At 42.4% G+C, this 9248-nt stretch overlaps 2 pseudogenes; both read right to left on the reverse strand.

Annotated features, from left to right (window-relative positions):
• Positions 1-591: 591 nt before the first annotated feature.
• Positions 592-6175, reverse strand: LOC109453138 (Y-box-binding protein 1; annotated as a pseudogene).
• A 1593-nt stretch (positions 6176-7768) lies between these two features.
• Positions 7769-8750, reverse strand: LOC109453150 (protein SEC13 homolog; annotated as a pseudogene).
• Positions 8751-9248: the final 498 nt, after the last annotated feature.

Consider the following 9248-nt stretch of genomic DNA (forward strand, 5'->3'; position numbering starts at 1 on the left):
ATAGATTTTGGGTTATTATGTTTCATTTTCCTTTGTCCCAAGGTATCTTTCAATTTCCTCCTTGATTCATTATTAACCCATTCATTGTTTAGCAGCATGCTGTTTAGCCTCCACATATTTGTGTGGTTTTCAGGTTTTTGTAATTGATTTCTAGTTTACTATTGTTGTGATTAGAGAACATTTATTATTATTATTATTATTATAGACCTTTATTAACAGGTTCTTGCAGTTTGTTGACTTTTTTGAAAAAATAAAGTTGTAAATTTTTATTACAAATTAAAAGAGATTCTTAAGAATCTCAACTTTACCAGCTATGAAACAATTTAAAAAACTTTAGAGGTATTGAGGAAAAACAGGCTTAAAAAAAAAAGTTCATCATTACCAAAAACAGATGTCTTTAAGTAAAACTAATAAAAACCCATGCTGCATAGATAATGCAGATAGTTCTGGTTATCTGGTCAACGGGCAAAAAGCAAACATGTAAGCTCTTCAGCTCCAATCTTTTGTTCATTTCTTATTGCTGAAATTTTATACTCATTTCTTCTTGTTGGATGACTAAACTGAATGATGGTAAAGATAGTAAGTGAGCATTTACTCATCCCCACCCTGCTCAGCCTTGGGAGCGGATGAATTCTCAGCTGGTGGATTGGCTGCTTTTGTCTCTGCCATCTTGTTGAGGGTTTTCTGGGCAGCTAAATCGGTAATTGAAGTTGCAGTGGTACTGAGGTTGAGGTGGCTGCTGCCTTGGGTCTCATCTCCTTGATTTTCCTTACCTTCTTCATTGCCATCCTCACTAGGCTGTCTTTGGCAAGGAAAGCCTCTAAAGGAATCCTGGTCTATAGCCCTGATGCATATTTTGTCTCACTGATCTACCTTGTTCTCCTGCAACCTGACTGTCACACCCTCCATCACTTCTCTCTGCACAGGAAGTTTGGCATTCTGTGCTCGTCGCCCATTGGGTCTCTGCATGTAGTAAGGTGGGAACTGTGCCTGCTATAGGGCTGGCACCATTGGGCCTGCCCTTCAGGAGCACTCGCCCATCCCTCATTCTTTTCCCCACTCTCACTATTCTGGTAATTCTGCTTGTCATTGCATGGAGGATCCCTCTGACAGGGATAGTGTCTATAATGGTTACTGTCCGCTGCATATTTACTGCCTTGCATGGGAACTCCACCAAGGCTGAAATCTCTGCTCAATTTTTCTAGTCTTCCAAGCTGCTGCTTTTCAGCAGGCTTCTTGGAATTTCCCTGCACATTCACAGTTCAGGGTCAGCTAAGTAAGGATATGAGCGGCGTTTACATACAAATTTGGTGACTCCCTGTTCTGTGACTCCTTTTTCTTTTTTAAAACTGGCTTTTCTCCTCCCAATTTTCAGCTTCTCTGGCTACTTCAAACTCTAGCACTTCAAGCCAACTCAGTCTTTCTGTTTCAGTTCTAGCTGCTTCAGCCCATGCAGTATACTGCTCCAGCTCCACCCCCCAGGTGTGCCTTTGGGGAAAATCAGTAAAAACATAGATCTCACCCAGTGCAATATCCTTCTTTCAAGGGTTGAATCCCCTCATTTTCATGCCTGCTTCAGGTCACTTTCTAGTGCTTTTAAATAGTTTAAAACATATTTTGTCGAGTTCATAATTATTATCTACAGAAGTGGTAGTACAGCAATCATGTTTAACCCTTTCTGGTATAAGGTCTTCTGAAGTTATCTCCAAACTCTACATACTGTGCTTATAATTACATTTCTGAATGTCTCAACTTTAGAATTATCTGGTGGATTTTTGTTATGTTAGATGAAATTTAATTTAATTTCTATTAATATGTCTTTCACCTCCTGTGTCTCACTTATACCAACATAGTTACACCAGTGTTTTCAGTTATTTTCATTGTTAACTATATAACTTTAAATAACCTTCTTAAACCTATATTTCTTATTCATTAGCTTTGGACAGTATCTTGATTTTTCATGTGGTAAAATGAGAATATTAGCAATCTTAACCTTCCTTCTCCCTCTTTTATTTTTTTTTGCCTTTCAACCCCCAACTTCATGAGCTGTACCTTTGTTTTTGCATTGCCAAGCATAAGGACATTTAATTTCTATCACATAAACACAGTTATGGCTCTGTGACTTGCCTGCGGCTTAATTCAACATTTATTAATACAACAAATATTTATTGCCGACCTACCATGAGCTAGTCCCTGTCCTTGGTGCTGGGGAGACAGCAGTAAATACAATAGTAAAGAAAAATCCCTGCCCTTGTGGAACACACTTTTCAGTATGGGGGAGACAGAAAATAAATAAGGAAGTCAGATAATTAGTATGCTAGTTGTGCTTAGGAGAAAAATTACTCTAGGAAGAGTATAGGGAGTGTGTGTGTGTGTGTGTGTGTACATGTATGCATACATACCTGTGTGTTTTGCAATTTCGATTGAATGGTCAGGAAAGGGCTCTCTAAAAAGGTGATATTTGAAGAAAGTTGTGAAAGAGGTAAGGGCATAAGCCATGTGGATATCTGGGGAAAGGAAAAAGTTCTAGGCTGTAAGTACATGTACATTATAAACAGTAAATACTGTTGTTTCAGAGCTGAGAAGAGACTATGATTACATTCCTTCCCAGTGACCCTCCTCTTGTGTTACTCACAGAAGAATGTTCAAAGAATTTGTCCCTGTACTTGACTAATTGCTCATAGTCACGTCATGTTTTTTTCTACATTATTTTTAGATCATACCCTTCTTGTATATGTTCCCCCTTCCCCTTTGCTGGTTACGTTTCTTTATTCTTGATGAAAAAAAGAAGCATATTATTCATTATATGACTCATACCTCCCAGATTATTTTCTCCATTACTTAGAATTTATTCCATCCTTTTTAAAAATCCCCTGACTTCTGCTCACCTCTGCCCTGATTTCACAATATTTTGTTATGACCTTATGGTGCAATTTTCCTAGAGTTTCTAGTTATCTTTCCTTTTTTTTTCTCCTGTGCATTCTATGCATTTTTCCTACTCTCAGTTACTACAAAGCTCAGTCATACTCTCCTATGGGATCCTTCCACATCATTTCCTGGGGACCTCCCTTCCAAAGCCTGCTGTCTTCCTGCTCCAGGCAGGGCTAGGTGGTTTCTCTGGCTGCTGTACAGCTGACATTCTGGTTCTTCCCTGTTCTCCCAAGTTCCATGTTTTCTGTATCAGCTAGACTTCTATGATATAGGACTAACTCCTTAAGTGACTTCTTCAGCAGAGGTACACGGGACAGAAACTTTCTGAGTGTTTGCAGCTCTGAAAAGTGCTTTTATTCTGTCCTCAAACTTGATCAGTGATTTGGCTGGGTATAGCATTCTAGATACAAATTTCCCTCAGCAATCTGAAAATCCGTTGTCCTTAAGCACCTAGTATTGCTGAAGAGAAAGCTAATGTGTCTGGTTCTTTTCTTTTTTTTTTTTTCAAACTCTTTTTTTCTTTCAGGAGTTTTTAAATCTTTTTGTCCTCTTGGTAGTCTGAACTTTCACCATGATGTATTTAGGTTGAATCTTTTATATTCAGCTTGTTGAAGCGTTGAGAGAACCTTTTACCTAAAGACTGATGTTATGCCCATAAGCCCAGGGAAGAATGACTACCTGGCTGCTGGCTTTTTTACATTTGGAATTGAGAAGACAGATGGCAGACTGTTCAGAATACAGACCCTTTAATCAATTCCCCTGTTTCCAGCCGCACTGCTCACTTGGTGGTTGTCAAGCTTGACAATTCTGAGTCTAGAACCTCTCATGGCTAGTTTCCTGCTCATAGCTACAGGCCTTCACCTAGGTTCAAACGGCAGCTTTCTCAATCCTCCCTGCCCTGCTGACTCATGCCCGTCCATTCATTCCCTTCAACCAAACCTCTATGGAAATCCAGTCCGCCAATGATTCTTTTCCTATTCCCTTTATAGTGTGGGAGTGAATCTTTTCTATTCTTCTACCATCCTTTCCCTGCGGTCTCAGGAGGAAGAGTTTGCCAAATGCCTTCCATTTGCCATCCCCTCCCATCCACTTTTCACCCTTACCTTTGTTCCAGGAGGTTGAACGGTGGAGATATATTAACTGCCTGTCTTGTGGTCTACATCTGGTTGGAGCCAGCCAATGAGGAGCCCCAGCAGAAGATCAGAGAGGAAACCATGAAGCCATGGCATTTATTCCTTCAGCTGTCTCCCTGTGAGGTTGCCTCGGGCTGGCTGAGTCCCTTACTAAAGGCCACAGCTGTTGCCAGGCAGCTGTCTTCACATAGGCTTCTAGCTCTAGACCATAGGAGCCGCACCCCTGCAGCTCAGGTGTGACAAAGGACCTGGTCTTTCTGGCCCTGGGCCACTGCCCCTTTCTTTGTGGTTTTTCTACACCCTGCCCACATTAAAAAAAATAATCTCTATATTAAAGTCTCCTTGACTGATCCAAATTGAGTGTGCTGCTATTTCCAGATGGGGCTCTCTGGCTAATATAAAGAGAACAAAAATCATACCTGCCTGGTCCACTATATTGGGCCAGGAATCTTAGGTAATTTTTAAAGCATATAACTTTCCAGGTAGACTGCTTTTATTTGTGTGTTTTTTCACCCTAAAACTTTTAGGTCCTAATCTTCTGTTGCCGTTCAGGTTCCCTGTTTGTTATGGGATCCTGGAATTTCCCTATCATATCATAATATTTATTGGTGATAGAGGCCTTTAGAGAGCAGGACTCCTCCTAATATGAGGTGCTGTAACCAGGCATACCCTCGAGTCTATTCATGTCCTTGAAACTTCTTGGCTTACAATTTAGGTACCTACTCTGCGTGGTGGTGACTTGTTATCGACCACTGACCAATAGAAAGGGTCTTCTCAGGATGAATGGTGACAATCCCAACTCTTGAATTGTGTCTCTCAGCCACAGGGAGCTCAGGAATCATTTGTGGGTGCATGTCTGCCGCCCTCCAGATTGAGGTCCCTAGTGACAGGGCTTGTGCCCTCATGAAGTTTGTGATGCCAACAGCCAGTCCAGAAGCTGCCCGTAGCAAGAATGAAAATATTATTTGTATAATGAAGGAAGCTATTAAAACCACAGCCCCAGGTGAACATCTCTGCTACGCACCCCGTCCAGTTTTGCTCCATAAGTAAATGACTAAGGAGCTCGGAAACGTCTATAAAGGGTGTTCGTCTTAGTCTATAGACCCCTGTGTGTAAGAAAGAAAGCTTCCCTTGATTTCCCTTAAATCAAAATAAATTGAATTCTGAATTCCCACGTGGCTGTGTTGGAGGGAAGTTTGATCCGATTCACCGTGGGGAGTGGGAATAAAGCATCCTCCTTCCCGGGGTCTCACAGGGATCTGGGGGCCTTCCTTGGTGTCTGGACAATCGAGGAAGAGACCCATATTCTGTCTCTCAATCACCCCAGTAGCCTGATTTCCAAGCTCCCTTGATTATGAGAAGGTTGCTGTTTCTATCATGAGCTTGGCCCTGGGATCAAAGAAAATGTAGGAGACTGGGGTCCAGCTTCCAGCCTCTTGGGGTACACTGAGCTGGTACCTCCTAATGAGGCCTAGCTCTCCCCTCTGCTTATGGCACCTGCTGACTCCATCCCTCCTCAGATGGGCAACTTGTGTTCTTTCTGTCTGCCCCGTTCCATCCCCACAGGTCTAGCTTTTCCCCCTCTTGTCTCTTTTCCCTACTCATAATCTCGAGTTGCTCAGGCTTCCAGAAAACAAAAGCCAGGAAAGTTACTTGCCTGTAAAAAACTTCTGGTTATTTTTGTAGGGACAAAGTGCAAGTTCGTTTCTCAGTGGATTTCCCTGCCACCTGCCTGGGCAGGACTGGTGATTAGCCAGGACACCTCATCGGTTTATTGTTAAATGTTTCGGACTTACCACTACATCTAGGTGTTTGTGTTGGGATGTTTGCCGCCTCCCCTTCTGCAAGCTTGGACTCCTGTCTCCCAGCCTAGTTATGATGAAATGAGTGGCAACTGAGTGGTTGCTAATAAATGTTCATTTCTTTCCTTTTCCCTCCTTGCCCATGATTTTAATTTTTCTCCTTACTGCATGGCAAATTCCTTGTTATGTTCCTGTTCGTATCTCCGTACAAACAAGTACCACGTACTCAGTCTATGTGGAATTCAACCCACTTCCTTACCTGGGTATTAGGTCTAACTCGATCTCCACCGCTTTCAAGAAAGCTGCCATTTTGTCCTCCTAGGCAGAGTGAGGAAAGATCTTCCTTATCTTTGGTTCTCTGCTTAAAGAAAGAAAAGGGAATCCATAGGAGGTGGATCCTGCCTCAGCGGTGGTTTGGGCCTGTCACCATGCCCGGTGGTGTGAAGGCTGGGCCCGCTCTTCCTCCTGCCGAGGATTTCTCCAAGGCTGCAGGGAGTCATTTACTTAATCGACTCGTATCTCTCACATGCGTTTCTCAGTTTCTTCTGAACTGTTAAGGGAGCAGATCTCTAAATTAGAAATTAAGAGGACTCTGAGGTTCTGAATTCAGTGAAAATAGAGCTAATGGCTTTTGCAACAACTTTTTCAGATATAATAATGTAAAAATAGTGTAATTCATTATGGAAAATTTGGATAATGCAGATGTGTACGTTCATACGCATGCTCTGTATTTTCTGCCTGCTCAGCCTCTTCACTTGGATGTCTAACAGGCCTTGGCCTGAATCCTAAAACGTGTACCTTCTCTGGGCTTGCCTGACTCAGGGCTCTATTCTTTTAGTTGCTCCGTCATCCTGGAATCCACTATTTCTTACCCACACATTTAATCCATTAGCAAATTTTGTTGACTCTTTCTTCAAAATCCACCCAAATCTGGGCACTTTTCACAGAGCGCTACCACACTCCAGTTCCAAACCACAGTTCTTTTCTGGATCACCGCAGGCTCTCATAGCTGTCTCCCCCTTATAGCCTGGACCCCCTACGGTGTATTCTCTGAAAGCAGCCAGGAATGTCTGTTTCTGGCATAAGGGCTCGATTTACCATCCTGCCACAAACAACTATAAAACCAGTCAAAATATCTGAAGCAACTCTTTTATGTACATAAACTCATATTAAATTTGTGCATATGCATGGATCTGATTATGAACTTTCTATTCTTTCCCTGGTTTGTTTTTCTAATCTACCACCACTGAAATACTTTAATTATTGAAACTATACGATACATGCCAGTATCTGGTACGGTAAGTCTCTTACCCTTCTTTTGCAAAATGTTCTTGGCGGATTCAGGCGTTTCTTTTCCCAGGTAAATTCCATAAGGTTTTTATTGGAATTGTTTTATATTTGTAGATTTATCTGAAGATTAGTGGGTTTCTTCCAACATTAAATCTTCTCATCTGAGAAAACAGAAAATACTACACAGCTTTGATTACTGCAACTATATAGTAAATCTTGAAATTGGGTAGACTGATTTCTCCCACTTTATTATTTTTTTTTTTTAGGGAGAATTATAAGCAATATGTTTAATTACTTTGGAAACAAAACACCCCAAATAATGCCTGAACCCAAAACATACATAAAGATGGCCAAAAACGTTTTAAAATAATAGATTTGAAGATCATTTGTAGTTTTCCCCTTATAACATGAGCACTTTCAACTGAACAGTAAATTATAAACCGTATCAAATCATGTTAAGGCAGACGATCAGTCTGGTTGCAGTTTTAACTACTCCTGGGAAAGTTATCTTGTTGGAGTTGGGAGCACTTCCTCTCAGCTGTTTGGTCAGGTTGACCCCGGAAGGGGCAGTCCTGGAGTCGGAAGATGGGAAGCCAGGCCCCACCTGTCTTGTCACTGCTCATTCTACTGGCGCTCTGAGATGGAAGCAGACACAGAACCTTGGCCCTTGTTGACATCGCTGATGCATACCCACTGCCCAGGGGAGTCCCACTGACGTACTCCCTCCACAGGGTCACTTATTATCTCCACCTGAGACAGCCAGGATGTTGGCTGTGATGGACCAGCTCATGTGCCACACATCATTGAACTTGTGCCGTAGTTTGGGGGACCATGTATTGCTTGAGGCATCATCATAGGTCCAAATGAACAAACGACCATCCTGGGAACAGCTGGCGATGGTGCTGGTGGGTCGGCCAACGAAGGGGGCCCAGGCCACATCTCGAACCCAGTTACTGTGTGCTTCCAGCTTCTACTCCTCCTCCCACTGGCCGTCCTCCTCTTCCTCCCACAGCTCAGTGAAGTTGTCACAGATGCCTGAGGCAACTATCTTGATGTAATTGGGCTTCTGTCCAGATGGCTGGTCTATGAGGCTTCCAGGTACAACAGCAGGGGCCCAGCTGATGGCATTGCAGCCAATTGTGTGAGCATTGTTGATCTTCTGCACTTCCCCCTGGCCCTCCCCAGTGTGGGTCAGCAGGTAGATGGCCCCATCCAAACTCCCATAGGCCAGGATCAGGCCATAGTCACATGGGGCCCAGCACACAGAGTTTATTGAGGAGTCGTGTCCCGTGTGCTTATGTGTCTTCTCCCAAGTGCTGTCTTCCTCTTTCTAGATGATGACTTTCCAGTCATAGGAGCAGGACGCCAGGATATTGCCATATATGGGGTGGGCCCAGGCCACTTGCCACACAGGACCCTCATAACCCCAGAGGTCTGTGATGAGAATCTGCCCTCCGTTGCGCACATCAAAGATTTTGACAGACCTGTCTGATGAGCAGGTTGCCAAGCGAGTGCCATAGTAGTCCATCTGGGCATCGTGAATCATGTCCTCATGGGAGGTGTCCACAGTGTTAATTACTGACACCATGATGACGGCGGCCATGGTGGCTCCTGGTTTTGGATGTGACAGCTCTTGGCAGAGCCTCACTTTATTCTTTTTAAAAAAATATTTTTATTAAAATATAGCTAACATACAATATTATATTAGCTTTAGGTGTACACCTTAGTTATTCAACAACCTCCCACTTTCTTCTTCTTTTTTGAATTGTTTTAGCTAATTTAGTTCCTTTAGCTTTCCATATAAATTTAGAGTCAGCTTGTCTACATCTACAAGATTTAGCCTTCACTGAAGTTTTATGGTTTTTTCCCATGTAACTGTAGCACATTTGCTGTTGAGTGTATTCTTATGTATTTTGTTTTATTGTTAGCTCCCTTTATCCTCCCTGATTTATAATTGTCTTAAGTATTTCCTGTACGTACATTTAGAATCGCATGCGAAAGTATTATGATTTCTTTTTTTTTTTTTTTTTAAAGATTTTATTGGGGAAGGGGAACAGGACTTTATTGGGGAACAGTGTGTACTTCCAGGACA

Source organism: Rhinolophus sinicus, linkage group LG11 (genome assembly GCF_036562045.2).
Source record: "Rhinolophus sinicus isolate RSC01 linkage group LG11, ASM3656204v1, whole genome shotgun sequence".
NCBI classification, from domain to species: Eukaryota; Metazoa; Chordata; class Mammalia; order Chiroptera; family Rhinolophidae; genus Rhinolophus; species Rhinolophus sinicus.